The following is a 22,266-nucleotide window of genomic DNA, read 5'->3' on the forward strand; positions in this document are numbered from 1 at the left end:
GTTGCACTATTTTTCACTCTTTGCAAGCAGTTGAAAGTAAAGTTTAATCCATTAATCTTGGAAATTAATTCTGCAGATCCTGGGTTCTTATCTTCTGTGTCCCCACTAAATTTTCCTTGTCTTTGCATGTCTAATCCAAATAAAGTAGGCATGATTCTAATAGCTAAAAGAAGCAAATGGACATATGGACAAATATCATGGAGAACTATCTTTATTTAGGTCTTGATTCCAGCTTTTCTAGCATATTTCAATATGGTAAAAATAGTGATTCTGGACTCTCTGGAATAAGATGTATTACACTCTCATTTATTCATTTATTCTATATGTCTATTCTTCATTATTCATTTATTCAATATGTGAAGGCTTTTACTACTCAAGAAACTGAGTAGCAAACTGCTAGAAAATATTTTCTCTCTCTGTTCTAAGGGTGCTTAAAGTCCTGTATGTCATTACTGATTTTGATTCTTTCAAGAAAATGTTTACTCTCTTAATCTTTTCAGTATTTTTGTCTTCCTCTGTTTCATACAGACTTAATTTAAGTCTAGAATTGTAAGGGGTTTTTAATGTATATAGAAGTTATTAATGTCTCTTACATATGATACCTGTCTTCTGATACATTTGGGTTCATGTGCTCTGTTTCTGGAGAAATTAAAATACTTATGTGAGATTTGGTTTAAAATTTTTTATTTTTATTTTTTGCAAAGGGCATACACATTTAGATCTATATTGTCACATACAAAAGATTAGTTACAAAGGAACTGTGACTCATAATTTCATTTTTAGTTCTAAAAATATTCTTAATAAAACTAGAATCTAAACTTTTTGAGAATCAAAAATACTTATTTGTCAACTTAACCATTAGTTCCATATGTGGATGCTATAGGTCATAGAAATTAAATGTCTTGCAAGGAGATTTAACAGGTCATGATGGCTAGAGCTTGCAGTCTAAATTTTAATACATTCAGTTAGTTCTTTGTATCTAGCAATTTCTTTTAATCATCAACTGTGTACAGATATATTTATGTATGGACTCTGTACATTGACATGACGAAATCATTAGACTTCTTGATTTCTGTGAGTGCAAATAATCCAGATCATTCTGTTAGTTTCAGATTTTTCCACTGGTTCTGTTATTAATTTATTGGAATTGGGGATGTTTGTTGTTCAGATAAGATAAATTAATTGACATTCCCTCACTTGTAATTTCCAAATGGCATAGCATTGTATACAGAAGTTTACATACTGTCTAACACTGATTAGCAGTGTTAGACACTGATAAGTTAGTTATTATTCTCTCATTACAAACTGTTATGGACTGAAGAGAAAATTATGATTAGATTGTTTTGCAAAGGTTCATACTGGGATAAATGGTTCTGCCAAAATCATGAGGCATAGTCATAGTCAAAGCCTGAAACAATAAGTGAATAAATGTGATTTGTATTCTATATTTTGGGGGTGTCTCATACCCTTATTTTTCCCTCTGCTTCTCAAAGTTTTATAAAAACGGTGTTATGCTGCTTTCTCATGCAAGTTATGCAGATTGTACCTGTTTCACATCTATCACATAGCTCCAAAAATTTCTAGGTAGCAAAAATACATGGAGAAGGAAAGAAACTAATCTTTTAGGAGACAGCTTTTCTTAATTCAGCTTTCTTGTATATCGCCAACTTTTTCTGCTTGGGCATCTCATTATTAGAATTTCATGGTTCTCCCAGTATATGAAGTTGCATCTATTCTGGAATCCAGTTAAGGTTGTCTGACACCAAAATATCATTTTTCTCATTAATTATTATTTCAATCTTTATCGTTATTTTTATTATTTGTATTTTATTTTTCTTGGAATTAAACAAAGAAAGAAAAATGCCACCATGCTACATTTCTAACATCTTCATAGTTCTACAGAAAAACTGCAAGGGCTTCCGAAATTGACGGCTGCTTTCTCCTAACAGTTGAAATTTGAAGGGAAACATTTCAGAGGTCTTGACCATGCTTTCTGTGTGTTGGCCCAGTATAGCATAGCATAACGTAGCACAGTATGGTTCCATGCTGAATACCTGGATAATCTACCAGAATAGCTCCATACTCATAGGTTAGCAGTATCCCTTTAGAAATGTAAATGGTTAAAGATAGAAAAAATAAAATAAGGAAATAAAAAAGAGAGTGATACACAGAAACAGTGAATGTGGAATGGTAAACGACTCATCTATTAATAAGACAGTAGACTCATATTTGAGACCAACATAATGAAAGTTTATTCCTAGGAGGAAAACACCAAACGTAGCCTTTACTTTTGGATGACATGTTAGACTGACAGATAAGACTCGATATGTTGAAAGATCATGGAAATCAAAGTTCAGAAGAACTTTGTACATGAAGAAGGATATTCTGCATTGAAAAAAATCAGATACATCAAAAATTTTATAGAAAGTATCTTGAACTTGGTAATTAATGAAGCATCTTGTTATTCACAAAACTGGGCTTTTGTTTCTGTTTGTTGTTTGGTAATTAGAAACAGTTTATACCTTCAATTTCAACGTTTCCAGTTTAGGATATTGTGGTGGTTTAGGCCCTGCTGGGCCTGAGACCACGTTGCTGTTGTCCCTTCCCCCACTTCGGACCTGACAGGGCAGAGAGTGAGATACAAACCCTGGGGTTGAGATAAGGAAAAAATTAATATAACAGTGCAACAAATAATAAACCAAACAACAACAATAGCAATGACAATAACAATAAACAGTAATAAAATGAACATGACAAGAGATATGCGGAGATATACCACAAGAATACAGCAGAGAAAGGTAGTGACAACGAACAAAAGCCATCCCTGCTCTTCCTGCCCTTTGCGGGCCTGGACCTGCTGTCAGCATGGTATTGAATAACCCGGCTAGAGCATCCTCCCCACTACTGGGGAAACTTAACCCTATCCTAGCTGAACCAGGACATGTATGTTGCTCAGGAACACCTAGATTACTTTTGCTCAGCAGCAATGGCTCTCAGGAGAATGGTGAGCAGGATTGTCACATTAACTCAACAGTTGATGGGACAGCTGGTGGAGAAGGGGATGCAAAAAGGCCTTGAAACATTGATCAAGATTGTGTGGGAATTCTTGAGTCAGGCAAAGTTGGTGGAAGACAGATAGAGATCCACACTGACCTCCAAAGAGGGGACACAGAAGACAAGGTGTCAAGCTGCCAGGCTTCTCTGATGCTTCTCTCAGGGGTCAGGGGCAATGTCAGCCTCAGCTCTGACTGGCGGCCTGAGCCACTGGATGAAGGAGATAGGGAAACAGATGGGTAAGCTGTGTATCATTACAGATGAAGAGCAGATCAACAGGATCTTCACAGAGATCCTTCAGAAGCCAGAGGTCTCTTTCTGCTATTACATAGAAGGAGGTATGGACAGAAAATACTTTTGAAAGAATGTAAGATGGTGACTCCCAAGATGGGACCTGTGTTTTCTAGCAATTAAAGGAAAACTTTCTCTGCTACCAAATGTGCACTTACAAAATAGGGATAAAGTTATATAAATTTGGTGTCTAAAACCTGTCATTTTTTCCATTAATCATTGTTAGGTGATTCTCCTGCCTGTCATAAGTAAATAAATAAATAAGCTAGCTAGCATATTAGAAAACAGGGATATTTCAGTTCACTTAGTGTTACTTGGTAAAAATTTTTATCTTTTTAATGGAAGTAAGATTAAATAATTAACATTAACACAGCTATGTGGGAAAGGTAAGCATTTTTCTGTGTCAGTGCACAGATGCCACTTGGGCCAAAGGAAGCAGGTCCTTGATAAATTATCTGAACAGGTAACTACTTAGCTCAACAAAGAAACAGAAGATGAAAAGTTTACTAGTCAAACAACCAGAGAAGAAAATGCAGAAGAATTTGTACAAGATTTGTGGGGAAGGCTTGGGGATTCTGTGTGTTTCATCAAAGCTAAGAACTGGGGACAAAAGGTTATCATGGGTAATGATGAAACACTGATGATGAGTCAAAATATAGAAGGATACTAATTTAATAGTTTCTTAACTAAGGTTAAAATATTAAAGGGAGAAATATTATTTTTAAATGTATGGAATATAAGGTGATAAAACTCAGGCAGATATATAAATTAAAGGTATTGTTGAAACTATTGTGAAGTGCAAGTGGAGGTTTAAAGTCATAAAAGTGATGAGGGGGAGATTTCATGGTTATTTTCTCAACAACAGTACTTGCTGGGAAGGTCATAGAATTGCTGGGCAGTTCTGTGAGTGCAGGAAAACAACTTGACTATGAGAAAAAGGTAGATGTTGAGATTAGATACTTGAAAAAGAACTGAAAAACACACTTTAGTCAATGTAGATAATAAGGAGAACTGAAAAGAAATATGAGATAAAGTTTTCTGAGCTAGAATGTGAGAATTACTTTTTTTTTTTTTACTTTTTTTTTTTTTTTTTTCCCCTGATAATCAGTTTCTAGGCAAAATAAATTCTGTACCTGTAGTTCTGTAAAGGGATCATTTTGGTGCTACATAATGAGACAGGTACAAAGAAGAAAAGGACAGAGAAGCTGTCTGTGTGGGGAAGATAACTAATGGTACTGAAAAGGCTAGAGAGAATCACCCACAGATTGTTCTTGGGATCATTCTTACTTAATATTTTTATTTCATTAATGACCTTGGAATAAGTAATAAAAATGTGCTGATGACACATGATTGCTAAGGTATTGCCTGCATGCCAGAATACTGATGTACTTAATGCATGATATGGTGCTAAGAGACTGAAAATTAGAATTTGAATTAAATGTAATAATATAAAGTCGATTATGAATTTAAGGATTAATTACAAGAGTATTGTATATAAACTGTGCTATGTTGAAAAACTGTAGGAGCAAGACCTTCATTTATTAGTTTATCACTAAATACCTGTGAATAGTGATTGTGATACCATAAAAATCAGACCAAGAAATGTATCAAGAAGTATATTTGTGTGACGGGTAAAGAAATTTTAATACCATTCTGCAAAGCTGTTGGTTTCTGGTCCTTGCAGCACATTTCAGAAGGAAACAAATACAGTGAACATATCCTACAAGGTTAAGGGAAGATCATACAGTACAAAAGGAGTTCAAAAGAGGGGCTAGTTTGACACAAGTAGGCAATATTTTCAGTGCATGTGAGAACAATCATATTTCCATACACCAGTGCAGATAGAAATCTGAAGAAGAAAAAATTGTTTCTTCATATGTTTATCACATGGTTATCACAGGAATATGAGGTAAAAATGTGAATATAGGATTGATGTTAGAGGAAATTTTGACTACTAGTAAGTTTGTGGAACAGCAACATAGTGGGACTTCTGGAGAGAAGAAAATACAGTTAAACAGTTATAAATGAAGATTAGATAAAAGAGTTGTTTTTCATATCAGGGGACACAGCATAGTAAATCAAGAAGTGTCTTTGGCCCGTTGTATCTACCTTTTTAAAAAAGGAAATCCACACAATTATTTCAGAACTGAATTTTGTACCTTCCAAAATGAATATGAGACCTATTATGCATCCTCACTCTTACACAGTGCTTGTAGAGGAATTGAAACAAATGTTCACAGAAATTATGTGAAATATAAGAAGAGAGGTGAGAAAGAGCATTGCAGTAACTCAGCAGTTCACAGATGTTGCAACATGTAGGAAATTCTTTCCAAGGCTCCTCCCTAACTTTTGCAGTTTGACTTGTAATCTTATTCCTACTGCTAAACCACAGATCCTAGAACAACAGAGTATAATTTTTCTTATGAACTGTGGTGGTTTGGGGTTTGTTTGTTTGTTTGTTTTTGTCTTTTTTTTTTTTTTGTGTGTGTGTGTGTCTGGTTTTTTTTGTTGTTGTTTGGTTGTTTGTGTTTGTTTTTGTTTTTGTTTTTTTTTTTTAACAGAATATTATGTGTGACTATTCTGCAACTACTTTGAACATCAAATCATTTCACTCCTTGAGAAATTTATTTTCAGTGGAGGGCGACTGCATTGTGAATTTAGCAATGCAATAAACAGAAGTGTTGGCTTAAGCACTAAAACTGGAGGCAGGTTTTCTAGAAAATTGCTCCACTTTTCTAAATAAAACACATATGCTTATTGTTGCCCAGAGAAACATAGTTGCTTATCTGTCAGATTGTTTGAGTCAGGTAGGAAAATGCATGACTCAGAATCATGACTCTACACACCCCGCTGTCTAAACAGCTGAACAATGAACTACAGCTTTCACATTCTGAGGTGGTTTTAAAATTCACATATCTTACGATCATGATCCACAGTATGTTATCGATTTACTTAATAATAACTCAAACATGTCCATAACTATTATATTGGAAAAAGAGAATCACATTTTAATATAATTTTAAGCAGAATTCAAATAATTCTCTAATATGACTGTATTGGGTCTGGCTGAACTGGAATCGGTTTTCCCCTATAGCAGCCCTCACGGTGCTGTGGTTTATGCTGGGAGTTGCAGGGTGTTGATAGCACCCTGGTGTTGTGGCTGCTGCTGAGCAGTGCTTACACACCACCAAGGCTCTTTCTGACATTCCCCCCCAGTGGGACGGGGTGGGCAAGATCTTGGGAGGGGACACAGCCAGGACAGCTGACCCAAACCGACCAAAGGGATATTCCATACCATATGACGTCTGCTCAGTATAAAGCTGGGAGAAAGGAGGAAGGGGGTGGGGTCACCCTTGGTCCTCCGAGGCAACTACTACGCGTATTGGAGCCCTGCTTCCTGAGAAGGCCCGACATCGCCTCTTCATGGGAAGTAGAGAATAAATCTGTTTGCTTTTGCTTCCACGCGCGGACTTTTGCTTTGCTTTGCTTATATTAAAACTGCTTTTGTTTCACCCACAAGGGTTAGTTTATCTTCTTTCCCCTCTTTACCCTGTTGAGAAAACAAAGGGAAGGGGGGGGGGGGAAGTGATAGAGCGACTTGGTGGATACCTGGCATTTAGCCAGAGTCAAACCATCACAGTCTATTCTGGCGCCCAACGTGGGGCAAAACAACGGCAGTTTTATATTAAATGTGCTGTAGCTATAGTAGTTATTAAGCAACAAGCTCTTGTGCTGGTCACAGGCTTGTTTATTGCGCTGCTTATCTTTATTTTGTTAAGCTCGGGAACATGCTGCAAGGAATCGGGAACATCATGAGTGGTTTTATTTTGCAGGCTCCCGAGGTACTTAGTCATCCTTATGTTAGTTCATTGATACTCTTTATTAATGCTGTTCGCCTGTTGTGGGTTGTGTGGAGCTCGGTATGCTCTTGGTGTAAGAGAACGCAAATTTTGAGTGAATCGGTGCCAAAATGTGCTCTGAGGCGGCCTGTTCCTGGGTGGCAGGGAGAGTGGAAGGAGTTGGGCAGATTCCTAGGACGGTTATCACCTCCTGTAGCCTGGGATCTCACCCCTGAACAGGCAAGCAACCCCACAAAATTGACACATCACCTGATAGAGGGGTGTCTTGCCTATCCCAATGAGAATCAGCAACTTCTAGCACTTTACTGGGGCCTGGCCTGTGCTTATCGAGCTGCAGTTCAGCACTCTCAAAGGGCTATGGTTGACATGGGAACTCAAACAATAACAACAACAGCAGAGATTGCCCCAGTAGTAAAAAAGAAACAATGGACAAGGAGAACAACAGGCCCATACCCTCGATTAATAAGGGAGGAGAAAGAGGAGGAAGAAGCTGGTCCTTCAGCAAAGGTATCAGAAGAGGGAATAACAGAACTGAAACAGGAGGCAGAAACTACCCGGTCCCTGACGTCATCAGAACTGCGAGATCTGCGGAAAGACTACTGCCGCCAGCCGGGTGAGCGGATCGCTGCCTGGCTGCTGCGATGCTGGGATAACGGGGCAGATGCTCAACAGCTAGAAGGTAAGGAAGCCCAACAGCTGGGTTCCCTTGCTAGAAATCGAGGAATTGATAGGGGAATTGGAAAAGAGACAGCAATTTGCAGTCTGTGGAGACGGCTCCTTTCAAGTGTTAAAGCAAGGTATCCTTTTAAGGAAGATCTTATGGACCACACCCCAGGGAAGTGGGCTACTGCAGATGAAGGTGTCCAGTACCTGAGAGAATTAGCAGTGATGGAAGTCATCTATGGTGATCCAGATAATGATGAAGCCCCTAAAAATCCAGAGGATGTCCCATGCACACGGGCCATGTGGAGGAAGGTGATTAAAGGTGCGCCATCCTCGTATTCTGCCGGCTTGGCCGCAATGTACTACCCAGAAATGGATGCAGGAGAAGGACTAAGATGTACGCCAACTGTGGAGGCAGTCTCTTCCTGGCTTCAGAACTTTGAAGAGAGTCTTGGTACCTCCTCATCTCTACGGGCGAGTGCCCTGGATGTTAGGAGCTCCCCAAGAAATCATTTCTCTTCTGTCCCAGTCAGGGGGAAAGGAAAGCCAAGGCGCATGACACGTGGCGAACTCTGGTTCTTCCTGCGCGACCAGGGGGAGGACATGAGGAAGTGGGATGGTCAACCCACCTTTAAGTTGGAAGCACGTGTACATGAATTGCGAGGAAAGACCCCTGCCAACAAGAAGACATCTAAGAAGGTTGTTAATGTAGCTGGTGTAAAACCACAAGGAAGTAACCAGCGATCTCCCAGATACAGTAAGACTGAGATCACCTCCCTTGATCCTGAAGAAGGAACCTCCGGCCTGGCACGGCAAGAGTCAGACAGTGAGTACTCCGACCAAGAACAGGAATAGAGGGCCCCTGCCTCCAGCCAGGAGGAGGAAAGGGATGATCGGGTGTATTGGACAGTGTGGATTCGATGGCCTGGCACATCAAATCCACAGAAGTACCAGGCTTTAATTGACACTGGGGCACAATGTACACTAATGCCGTCAAGTTATAGAGGGGCAGAACCTATCTGGATCTCAGGAGTGACAGGGGGCTGTCAAGAACTATCAGTATTGGAGGCCAAGGTTAGCTTGACTGGGGACAAGTGGGAAAAACATCCCATTGTAACTGGCCCAGAAGCCCCTTGCATCTTGGGCATTGACTATCTCAAGAGGGGATACTTCAAAGACCCAAAAGGATACCGATGGGCTTTTGGTGTGGCCAGTGTGAATACAGAAAAGGTAAAACAGTTGTCTAATCTGCCTGGCCTCTCAGAAGATCCTTTTGTTGTGGGACTGTTGCAAGCTGAAGAACAACAGGTGCCAATTGCTATGAGGACCGTGCACCGACGGCAGTATCGTACAAACCGAGACTCTCTGGCTCCCATCCAAGAATTGATTCGTCAACTGGAGAACCAAGGTGTCATCAGTAAGACACATTCGCCTTTTAATAGCCCAATATGGCCAGTGCGAAAGTCTGACGGAGGGTGGAGGTTAACAGTAGACTATCGTGGCCTGAATGAAGTGACGCCACCGCTGAGTGCTGCTGTACCAGATATGTTAGAGCTCCAGTATGAACTGGAGTCAAAGGCAGCCAAGTGGTACGCCACAATTGACATTGCCAATGCATTCTTTTCAATTCCTTTGGCAGAAGAGTGCAGGCCACAGTTTGCTTTCACGTGGAGGGGTGTCCAGTATACCTGGAATCGACTGCCCCAGGGGTGGAAGCACAGCCCCACTATTTGTCATGGACTAATTCAAACTGCACTGGAAAAGGGTGATGCCCCTGAACATCTACAATACATTGATGACATCATTGTGTGGGGCAATGAGGCAGAAGAAGTGTTCAAGAAAGGACAAAGAGTAATTGAGATTCTTCTGAGAGCTGGGTTTGCCATAAAGAAAAGCAAGGTCAAGGGACCAGCACGAGAAATTCAGTTCTTGGGAATAAAATGGCAAGATGGACGCCGTCATGTGCCATTGGATGTTGTCAACAAGATAGCAACTATGTCTCCACCGACCAACAAGAAGGAAACACAAGCTTTCCTAGGACTTGTGGGATTTTGGAGGATGCATATTCCAGGTTACAGTCAGCTTGTGAGCCCTCTCTATCAAGTGACCCGAAAGAAGAACAATTTTCAGTGGGGTCCTGAGCAGCAACAAGCCTTTGAGCATATCAAACAAGAGATAGCTCGAGCGGTAGCTCTTGGGCCTGTTCGGACAGGACCAGCTGTGCAAAATATACTTTACACATCAACTGGGGAGCACGGACTCACATGGAGCCTCTGGCAGAAGATACCAGGTGAAACTCGAGGTCGACCATTAGGATTTTGGAGCCGGGGGTATCGAGGATCAGAAGCCCACTACACTCCGACTGAAAAGGAAATACTGGCAGCATATGAGGGGATTCGAGCTGCTTCAGAAGTTGTTGGTACAGAAGCACAGCTCCTCTTGGCACCATGGCTGCCTGTATTACATTGGATGTTCAAAGGAAACATCCCTTCCACACACCATGCAACCAGTGCTACCTGGAGTAAATGGGTCGCGTTAATCACGCAACGGGCTCGACTGGGGAAACCCAACCATCCAGGGATCCTGGAAGAGATCATGGACTGGCCAGAAGGTAGAGATTTTGGAGTGCGGCCTGAGGAGGTGGCTCGTGCCCAAGAGGCACCGCCATATAACGAGTTACCAGAAGATGAGAGGCGTTATGCTCTCTTTACTGATGGATCCTGTCGTGTGGTAGGAAACCATCGGAAGTGGAAAGCTGCTGTGTGGAGTCCCACAAGACAAGTCGTTGAGGCCACTGAAGGAGAAGGAGAGTCAAGTCAGTTCGCAGAAGTAAAAGCGATCCAACTTGCCCTAAAGATTGCTGAACGGGAAAAGTGGCCAGTATTATATCTCTACACGGACTCCTGGATGGTGGCTAACGCCCTGTGGGGGTGGCTACAGGAGTGGAAGAAGACCAATTGGCAGCGCAGAGGTAAACCCATCTGGGCTGCTGCACTGTGGCAGGACATCACTGCCCGAGTGGAAAACATGGCTCTAAAGGTGCGTCATGTAGATGCTCATGTGCCCAAAAGGTGTGCCACTGAAGAACATCAAAACAATGAGCAAGCAGACAAAGCTGCCAAAATTGAAGTAGCTCGGCTGGACCTGGACTGGGAGCGTAAGGGTGAGCTGTTTGTAGCTCGATGGGCCCATGAAACATCAGGGCATCTTGGCAGAGATGCAACGTACAGATGGGCTCGTGATCGAGGGGTGGACCTGACCATGGAGGCCATCTCACAGGTCACTCACGAATGTGAAACATGTGCTGCAATCAAGCGAGCCACACAAGTAAAGTCTCCCTGGAACAGAGGGCGATGGCTGAGTTTTCAATACGGTGAGGCCTGGCAGATTGACTATATTGGACCACTGCCACGAACACGCCAAGGCAAGCGCTACATACTCACCATGGTAGAAGCAACTACGGGTTGACTAGAAACGTACCCTGTAAATCATGCCACTGCCTGAAATACCATCTTGGGTCTTGAAAGGCAAATTTTATGGCGACATGGTACTCCTGAAAGAATCGAGTCAGACAATGGGACCCATTTTCGAAATAATCTTATAAACTCCTGGGCAAAGAAACACGGCATTGAGTGGGTGTATCACATCCCTTATTACCCACAAGCGTCTGGAAAGATTGAAAGATATAATGGACTGTTGAAGACTATGTTGAGAGCATTGGACAATGGGGGATGGAAGCATTGGGATATAAATTTAGCAGAAGCCACTTGGCTAATTAATACCAGAGGATCTGTTAACCGTCCTGGGCCTGCCCAAACAAACCCCCTTCATACTGTGGGAGGAGATAAGGTCCCTGTAGTACACACAGGGAGGTGGCTGGGGAAGGCAGTGTGGATTGCTCCTCCCTTGGGAAAAGGCAAGCCCACTCGTGGGATTGTCTTTGCTCAGGGACCTGGATGTACTTGGTGGGTAATGCGGGAGGATGGGACTACTCAGTGTGTGCCTCAAGAACATTTAACCTTGGGGGGAAAGTAATCTGTGGGATGAGTTGTATGTTGCAGGAAGTGATGGAGGAAGTAGGAACGATGAAGAGTGAACCAGACACGTGCAATGACGACCCAAACCTAGCCGGTGCTGGAGTCCAACGGTCAAGCATACTTCTGTCCTGAGCATCTATCTTGACAGATGGAAGCCAAGACACTGAACATCTGAAGAAGTGAAGAAAGCTTATGGAATAGATAAATGAATATTATGTGGGACCTGGGCATAACGTAAATGGTATGGAATAAGGGGTGGAGACTGTATTGGGTCTGGCTGAACTGGAATCGGTTTTCCCCTATAGCAGCCCTCACGGTGCTGTGGTTTATGCTGGGAGCTGCAGGGTGTTGATAGCACCCTGGTGTTGTGGCTGCTGCTGAGCAGTGCTTACACAGCACCAAGGCTCTTTCTGATATTTCCCCCAGTGGGACGGGGTGGGCAAGATCTTGGGAGGGGACACAGCCAGGACAGCTGACCCAAACCGACTAAAGGGATATTCCATACCATATGACGTCTGCTCAGTATAAAGCTGGGAGAAAGGAGGAAGTGGGTGGGGTCACCCTTGGTCCTCCGAGGCAACCACTACGCGTATTGGAGCCCTGCTTCCTGAGAAGGCCCGACATCGCCTCTTCATGGGAAGTAGAGAATAAATCTGTTTGCTTTTGCTTCCACGCGCGGACTTTTGCTTTGCTTTGCTTATATTAAAACTGCTTTTGTTTCACCCACAAGGGTTAGTTTATCTTCTTTCCCCTCTTTACCCTGTTGAGAAAACAAAGGGAAGGGGGGGGGGGAAGTGATAGAGCGACTTGGTGGATACCTGGCATTTAGCCAGAGTCAAACCATCACAATGACATAGTCATATAATATTCCACATAATATCCCATTGGTTTTGGATCTAGTCTTCCTTGTCCTACTCAAGCGAAACTTCATCTAAAGTTAGTCACCTGGATCAGTCTCCATGTTTACAAGTACTATTGACTGCTGTATAAGTGTAATGGGTTTGATTTTTGTTAGTGATATTTTTTTAAAAAACAAATCTCATTTAACTTTTTGCTCTCATATGGCATATTCCTTGTCAGTAGAGTGGTCTAGTGTATGAGAACTGGTAGTATAATAAATGTAAAAATATATTTTCATTATAAATGGAAAATGGCATGTGCCAGCTATGAACATAGCTAGACTAATTTATAAATAGAAAAAAATGCATTCTCCCACGCACAGGTTTTCTTTTTTTCCACCTATTTGATTTAATCTCATTTAAAGTTCTCTGTGCAGCTGAATCAATCATTAAGATTATTTTGTTAGTGCAAAATACACTTGTTATTGCTTTAACATTTGTATTTTTCCAACTCTTGAGGGTTTTTTTTGTGGTGTTGGTAAGACAAGAACTTCAACGATACCAAATATTTTCCCATTTTTATATTATTGCCCCTAAATACACACAGTATGTTAAAACTACCATTGTACTTCATGCGATATACAAAAATGAGGATACACATTCATATTAAAAAATTAGATAGAAAGTTAAAAGTAACTTCTAAAATACCTGTATTTTCACTATTGTTAGAAATTTTTTATCTTAGATAAATACATATGAAATTATATTCCAAATTTAAGATGTTTTATTATTTTACTTTAAATGAATTCATGTTAGTAGTATTTGCCAACACTTGTTTTCCCCATTTAAAGTGGAAATTTAGCTCACTGTTATCTTTCTCCTTAAACTACTTTTTAACAGTGCGGAAAAAAAAAACAATCAAAGAAAACAACAAAACCCTTCAGGACTTAATTACTTCCAAGAAGGCTACAAAACTACATTGGGAAGTTTCCCTCTTGGATGGAGAAATGAATTCAAGCAGAGAAGTGAGTACTTTCCTACAGGACAATCCAGGGTCCAGATATGCATTGGAGTATTGTCATAGGTAATAGAACTATTTGTGTGATGGAAACTCTTACGGAAAGGATTTGTCTGGTTGGTTGGTTGGTTGGTTTTGTTCTGGTAAAAAATGGAGGGAAGGGAAGGGAAGGGAAGGGAAGGGAAGGGAAGGGAAGGGAAGGGAAGGGAAGGGAAGGGAAGGGAAGGGAAGGGAAGGGAAGGGAAGGGAAGGGAAGGGAAGGGAAGGGAAGGGAAGAAGAAAAGGAAAGGAAAAAGGAAAAAGGAAAGGGAAAAGGAGAGGAAAAGGCAAGGCAAGGCAAGGCAAGGAAGGGAAAGGCAAGGTCCAACATACTCCCATTAGTTCTTACTTTGACCCTCCTATATCAATGATCAATTTCACAAGGCAGATTGGAAGATTACTGGAGATACCTCTTTAGATATGTAAATCAGCACACTGATTTACATCAGAGAGTGAACTGGAGAAACTTGAAGAATTGTGAAGATGTGTAAACAGGCTTGACTAGAATTGTGGAGGGTTTTTTTGGATGTCATGAGATACATGCATTATAATGGCAAGTTCAGGCCTCAGCAGTTTTAAAAATTTTAATAGACAGGTTCTAACAGTTGACTAGTTAGTACCAGATCCTGATTATGGCATATAAGTTAAGCTCAGGCTTCTGGCTGAATGTGGAAAATTAAAAAATATGTGGAAATATTGTGTTATAGTGTTACTGAAAGCAAAGAAAAATAATACAGGAATGCAGTCTGAAGTTTGGATTGGCACAATTATATGGAAAAAGATGATCAAAGAGTTAAAGCTCTGTAAACTGCTCAGCACATAATTCATAATGTTGTGGTATTTGCCTGGCTTAATACTTAAACACATACTTAAGATCTTATTTAAATGAAATCATTGAGTGTTGTCTGCCTTTTTGCAAAATATAGGCCAAAAAGTCGATAGTATCATGATATCCAGGTTTGACTTGGAACTGTGTGAAGTTTAGACTTTTTAGGTTTGGATGGGCTCCAAATATCAACATCCAATATGAAGGAATATTCCTGATATTGCAGTCTCTTAAAGCAAAAATACAGAAAAAGGTGGTCTTGAGGACCCTTGCAAGGCAAATTCCAGCCCAGTGCATATTTTCTCTAATACAGAGAGATTATGTAATCTTATCAGGAATAGTTTATTAGAAATAAAATTATACTAATGATGATAGAGAGATCAGAAGTGGGCAGTGTGTGCATACAGGGTACCAGATAGGTGGAAGGATTCAGGCAGGTGCTATAACTGGCAAGACTAAGTCTAGGCTAGGACTATAGAAAAGAAATTGAATTACTGAAACTGAATTGCAAAACCATTTTAGATGGGCTATTTAAGAAAAAGATTTTCCATATGCAAAGTGAGAGAAAACAGAGAGGCAAAAGATCAGTTGGAAATTGGGCTTTACAGTTCATCACATAAGGAGAGAAGCATACTTTCAGGCAGAACCTAAATATGTGATGATAATACAGTTCGAGAAACAAGATGATATCATTATAAAGGAATACAAAAAAAGAAGATGGCAGACCAGAGCTTCTGTGTTTTCACGAGGGCATTTCAGCTGAGCAAAACTAGGAAAATTCAAAACTGAAAAAAATAAAAAATATATATATCTCTATATATTTAACTTGATTGGTACATAGGTTGTGGAACGCATTGCTGTTGACTGAGAGAACAAAAGCTTTGCAGGATTTAGAACACAGTCATTGGATAAAAGGTCTATATGGAGTAATATTTTGGAAACTTCATGCTTCTCAGCACAAGTCCTCCAAATAATAATGAGACAATTATGTTGAAAGACATCAAAAATAAACTGCCACACATATCTAAATGTTGGGAGTTAAGCATCTTTCCATGATGAAACCACATATAATAAGTGGTGAGATTCCTGTTCTTTCTGGTACAGCGATTTCTGTGTTCATTGTTCATTGGGTTTTGGTTCTCCTTTACTGTTGAGATGATTAGATTTGAACTTTCTGTTTCCCCAGATGTGCAAGTGAATATTTTTTTCAGGAATACTGAGGAAACTGAGAAAATAATCACAACAGAATAATGGAAATCACAAAAAGTATCTATTTTTGAAAAGCTAACAATCAGAAGTTGAATATTGTCTTTTTTGTACAGTCCTGAGGGACATACAATATAGAAATTGCAGTACTGACTGATGGTACAGACCTCTGAAGAACAAATCCTCTTTTCCTAAACCGAGAAAATGAACCAATTTATCTATTCTTGGCCTACACCAAAAAAAAAAAAAAAAAAAAAAAATTACAGTGGTCTATGCCAAATCAGACAATTTCTTGGGAATGTCTTTCAGCACCCTTAGCAGTAGTCAATAATACTCACAAAACATCTCAATTTTCTTCAATATTCTTCCAGAGTGTGTGTTTCCATGTAAATATATAAAGAAATTTTTGCATCAACTTCTAAATTGAGATCATTGGAGAGGTGTAACTTATTTAGATACTTTAACAACAAAGACTTAATAAACACTCAAATCCCATTGGAAATTGCTGTTACTTATCCATACTTAAGGTTCATTTGAAGCTTCTGGAAATATCTTCCCTTGATGACACTAGCATGTGAACAAATATTTTCTCTGTAAATGTAGTAATTGCAGTTTGTAAATTGATGGAAGATAATTATTGTTTACTGTTTCAACTAGAACACATACATAGGTTTGTTTGTTCAAGAGTATTTTACAAGGTCTATAGAATCACCTGCAAGTGATAGTGATGGAAAATATTAACAAATTTAACCAGTCAATAAATCAAAGAAGTAAACCAACACTCCTCAAACTGCCCAAAAGACCTTATTAAACACTTTTTCCCTCACACCCAGAAGGTGAAGCTGCATGTGTGTGACATGGGGTTTACATCTACGATATTAATCTGGATCGCAAACCATTTTGTGTTAAGGGGGAAGAAATAGCTCTCATGATCTGGTTTTGGAACGTAACCGGCCCAAATTCTTTTATAGTTCTATTGACTTGCATAACACTACAGCTGATCCCTAAAGCTGATTAGAATTTGACTTGCAGTATTTAAGGAAAAAAATAAGAGGTAGTCAAATTAACAAATAGAATAATAATTTCCATTTGATGGTTTTTTAATGCTGAATTTATACTTTCAAAATTGTACATCTGATCTATTTTATATTTTCAAGTATTTGACAGCCTTTAACCCCAATGTGATAGAATCATCAAGCTAAACTTTTGTACATGACATGTCACAACAAGCAACTGACAGCTCAGCACACATGCTTTCTGTACTTAAAGCAACATTTTCATGCATGCCAAACATTCTTTAAAATAACTGCAATATTCAGAGTACTTCATTGTTCAGTTAGCTTGATCTAGCTTGGTTTATCATGAGATTCAACTTTTCAATGAATGTCTCAAAGATTAAGCACATTTAATATCTTTGAGAACAATTGAATAGAAAAAGACAGATGAGGCAAGGTTGCTATGCTAGTTTATCTTTTATAGGATACTCACATAAAAAACACGTGACAATTTCCCCAACTGACTGAAAATCTGGGGTGGTGTTTTTGTCATATTAAACAGCAGAGCATTGATTGCAAGACAAGGAACACAGGAAAACAGGTTTGTTGTGATTTTTATATTTTAAAATGAGTCCAATTACTAAGTTTGCACTGGGTACCCATAATGGTCTGAAATGTGTCTTGAGTGTGTGCCATGCCTTATGGCAAACATTGTATGGTGACTAAATGAACATTATAATATATACCTAGTATTTCTATTCCTCATGTTCCATGGCTCTATCAACCACAGACATCTGTGGCTGCTCTCACAGTTTATCGCTACCTCTTTTTGCCAAGGCCATGTTGCTGGTCATTCATATTAAGAGCTCTTAGATCTTGCTCAGTGTAATCTTTCCATCTTTCCTGGTTGGCCACAAAGCTGAACCTCATAAAAATAGCCTTCTGAGACATTTTTTGTGCAGTCAGTCTTCCATCACCTAACCGCATATCTTGTGCATTTAAATCATTGGGATTTATTTTTTGTATTTATGACATAGCGTTAACGTCGTATTTGGCTGAATGCCCAACAGAAAGTAATTGATCCAGTGTGCATTTTATTCTCCTTCTGTCTGTTCTATCTGAGGAGTAAGGTGATATAAATTTTGGAGTTTTATAGGCCATAATGAGGAAAGATATGCCACAATTATGCTTATGTTCCATATTGTCACTCTTTTTAAAGACTGACCATAATATTACCGCCTTCTATGTATTTGGATTTTTTTCAAACCTTTTAACAACAGGATAATTTGGTAAGATCTTTGTCTTAGTGTATCCCCACCTCCTTTTAATACTTTAGAGGGAACATTGCCAGTCCCTTCTGTTCTGTTTTTCCTGCATGTTCTTGTTGCTCCTTGATTTTAACTTTTTTTTTTTTTTTTTTTTTTTTTTAGATGGAGTTCTTTCACAAGTAAGCCAGCTGTCTGAAATGGTGTCTGTTAGTCACTTCTACCATGATTCCTTTTAAAGAAATATACAGGTATCTGTATTTCCAAGTGTCAGTTTTCAGATTTCTCAGGCAGAATACAGATATAAAACTGAATGTACCTAAGTGGTAGAAACAACAGGCAAAGCCTCGAATTAGAGACTGCTGTGGCAGGGGAATGGCAGTAGCTTCCTAGACATTCCCAGATTTCTATCACCTCTGGAAGTTAAGTTGCCATGTATGTTTCCTGACTAGGCAACCAATTTTTTGTTACTGAGCTCTAGTTCTGAGCCGTACAGATGCTTGTGTCATGCAGTCCAGAAGATGCCTGGTACCTTCTGCTTCATCTCCTCAGATCCCTTGAAAATCAAAATGCCCATTTAGCTTAGAAAACTTCAAACACTGGTTTTGAAGTGAAAACTTTTCCTTTTCTTGTCATTCTGCAGACAGAAGAGACATAAAACAATAACTTCCCCTTTGTACATGTGCTCTTATCCCCCCATTTAAAAAAAATAGTCAAAATACACTACTAGTGACACTGCTGAAATAAGCGATGGAATATGCAAGCAAGAGAAAAAATTATATTTCCTGCTAGTAGTTGAGTTTTTCAAAATTAAAATATAACCTGTTGATTAGACTCTGATATGTAAATTGAGACTTGTACATGGGCTGATCAATGGTGAGGACAAAAAAGTGAATCAGTAAACACTACCACTTTAAAATATAATTTGTTGGTTCCTAAAGCTAGAATTCCAGTCTACTGCACCAACACACATCTGGCTGACTTCCTAGCATAAAATTCCAATGTAGTTAATATTTATTATGTTTCTTGAGATTTCAAGGATATAGTTGACAAGAGGAGTCTGAGAACATTTATTTCTCCATCCTGGTCTGGGGTATGTGTGCCCTGGACAAGTTCTGGCTGCATATTGGGATGAGACTGGGGTGCTTGAGATATCCTCTCTTTCTCCTTGTTTCTGCTGGGAGGCAATCCAGGTGTGTAGACACAGCGAGTACCATTGCATGTTGCACCACTTCCCAGACTTGGAGTGAATTTTCAACAGACCATGCAGTATAGCTGTCACAGAATTGAAACAGCCAACATCCCTCACGATAACTTATGTATTCCATACACATTACTGTATTTTCTGCACTCCTTTTTAAAAATAGAGTAATTGCCACTAATAGCAGTAAAATAAGCAAATAACATATACTTCAGGGAACCTATTTTATAAGTGCAGGTTGAGACTTTTTGAAAGGACCCAAAGAAGTCAGTCGTTCATGAAATAACACATGATCACCTTATTTACCTAGGAAGGTCCCATTCCTAAAATTTATTTTGTGATGTGAAGAAACAAAAAATTCCATGTTGTTTCCTGTTTATGTAAAGGTTCAGTGAAATTTTGTATGAAGTTTTTTGAATATTCTGCTTTCTGACATACAAAGATTTTAAATAGAAATTATTATGTGCTTTTTAACATATATGTATCAATTTTTATGTATAAATATAGTATCTATCTACAAGAATGTCTTTCATAAGCAAAAAATCCCAACCCTAAAGCATATATATTTGGAGGTTGTGTTTTCATTTCAGGTATTTATGGCTTGAAGGTTCAGTACTGGCACGGTGTGTAAAGAAGATTCTTTAGGGCATGCTGAAGAACTGAGAATAGTTTTTAAAAAAATAAATTGACAGATAACTTAATTTTTAATTTATTTGTACATAACTCATTAGGCATTGGAAAGTGTTATTTTTCAAAATATTAATGTAACTTGGATGTTTATTGTAAAAATCTATAAAGATTCACCAGATATCTTCAGATTTTAAATATATGTGGTTATTCACTGGCAAATTTTTTAATGTCTGGAGGAATTTTTTCTAGTCACAAAAATAAAGAATAAGGGTCACAATTACAAAAAGAAATAAGACTCGTTATATATTTTTTGTTTGTACACAGCAACTGACATTGTATAAGGTTAAAGGATTTATTTTCTTAGAAAAAAATTCTGTGATCATTTTAGGACAAAAAGAGATAATGCAAGGTATTAAATCTAGGGTGATTCTGATAAGTCATTATTAATGAAGTTTGAAATAAATTTAATCAACAAGAAAAGGAGGGAGCGTACATGAATTACTTTTCTTTTAAATTCAGCTGATTGATTTAAGTACTGTCACAGCAAAACCATTATTCCATCACATAGAATGATATTTTGTCTCATTTGATTCCATTTGTGAGGAGCTGAACAATGGTGGGAGCTATATCAGTTGTCTATACATATGACTGTCACTCGATCAGCTGTTTTAACCACACCGTACATCTTTAATTATTTATGTACACTTTAATCTTCCACCGCTACAATGTAAAAACATGCAGATGTAAGAGCTTTTGCTATAAATGGCAGAAGTCCACATTGTGAGATAACCAGTTTTTCTTTTCCCCACCCTCAGAATGTCAAAAAAAGCTGAAGCATAAATGAAACCTTCAGCTCAGTTGTGCTGGTTGTGTGATTTATAAATTCATTTAACTAGTATGATTTAGTTGTATCTGCTGAAAGATCCCCACCCTAGCCCAAAGACATTACTGTCAGCTTAAAACTCTAGCAGTATATAAACTACACGGATATAGTCACAACTTGTTGTCCCAGACCTTATTAATCCTCAAGCTATTTGAATTTAAAAGCTGCTTTTGACATGGAATCCACTGTAAATCTGCATTCCCTGAATTTCCACTGACACTTCAGGGTGACATTTTGATTTTTTATTTTAAGGAAGTCTCTCTGTTCTTGCTTAATCTCATTACCTGTTATGCAGGCATTATTTTGTCTCATACGAAATATGTAGCTTACTACAAATTATTGTGTCATTGTTCTGCCAAAGCCATCATCCATAAGGGATTTTCCTAGTGAACCAATATCAAAATATAGACAAGATTACCATAATTTTAGAGCTTGCATCTTGAAAGCCTCAGGGGTCTTTTGTATTAAGCCTCTTTGTTTTGCAAAGCTACCAGCATGAAGTTATGAATGACATTAACAATTTGTATCCCTTGCCAAATAAAAAAGTCACTTGATTGTTTTCAGAGTACACTTGATGCATTGCAGCAGATACCCGCTTCTTTCTTTCTTACTGCTCATTTGCTTTTGTATTTGCTGGCATTGTATTCCAGCAGAAAAAGAAGACAGTTCAAAGAAATAAGACTGATCTTATTTCTTTATTACTGACTCAGAAACAGTAGAAATGATCATGTTTCAGAAACAGCTCTTTAATATCCTACCATTTGCACTCCCCCTGAAATGTACATATGTATGCATGTAGCTTTAAACACATCATTAATCATAATTTCTTCAAGGAGGCTATTTGGTATTTAATATTATTTTAAAGAGTTTTGATGGATTGCTGGGGCCAGAGAATGATAGTACAATATTTCCTTCAAAGAAAACAGATACCTGCTTTTGTAACGGGAATGCACAGGGGAGCAGAAAGTGCTTTATTTTTTAATATTTCCTGACCTGTAGTTGGCATTGCAGTGTTATACATGATGATGATGAAACACAGGTGTTTATTTAATTAATAATATAAAGGTGTAGTAACATGAGTGTTTCTTCCAACGAGAAGAACAAGAGACACTAAAAAAATAAAAACATAATCAAAGATACCTAGGAAGTATAAGTTTAAAAAAAAGGTTTGAAATGGGGGAACAGATGTGTCAGAGACCAGATACGGAAGATACTGGTATGATTTATTACTGATGCATAAAACGATATGACAGCTTGGGCTGTCAACCTGTGGATGCCAGATAAGAAATTCAAAGTTTTGAGGTTAGGACTATGTCATGCAACTCAGAGAAGGATTTTGTAGTCATCAAGGTTGTTAGAAGATCCTTCTACATTGCCAGAGCTATTCTTTCTTCAGGTTGCTGCCATGTGAGGTGTAGCTTTCAGTCATATGAAGACTTCAGTTTGAGCTCAGATTATT

Source organism: Athene noctua, chromosome 1 (assembly GCF_965140245.1).
Source record: "Athene noctua chromosome 1, bAthNoc1.hap1.1, whole genome shotgun sequence".
NCBI classification, from domain to species: Eukaryota; Metazoa; Chordata; class Aves; order Strigiformes; family Strigidae; genus Athene; species Athene noctua.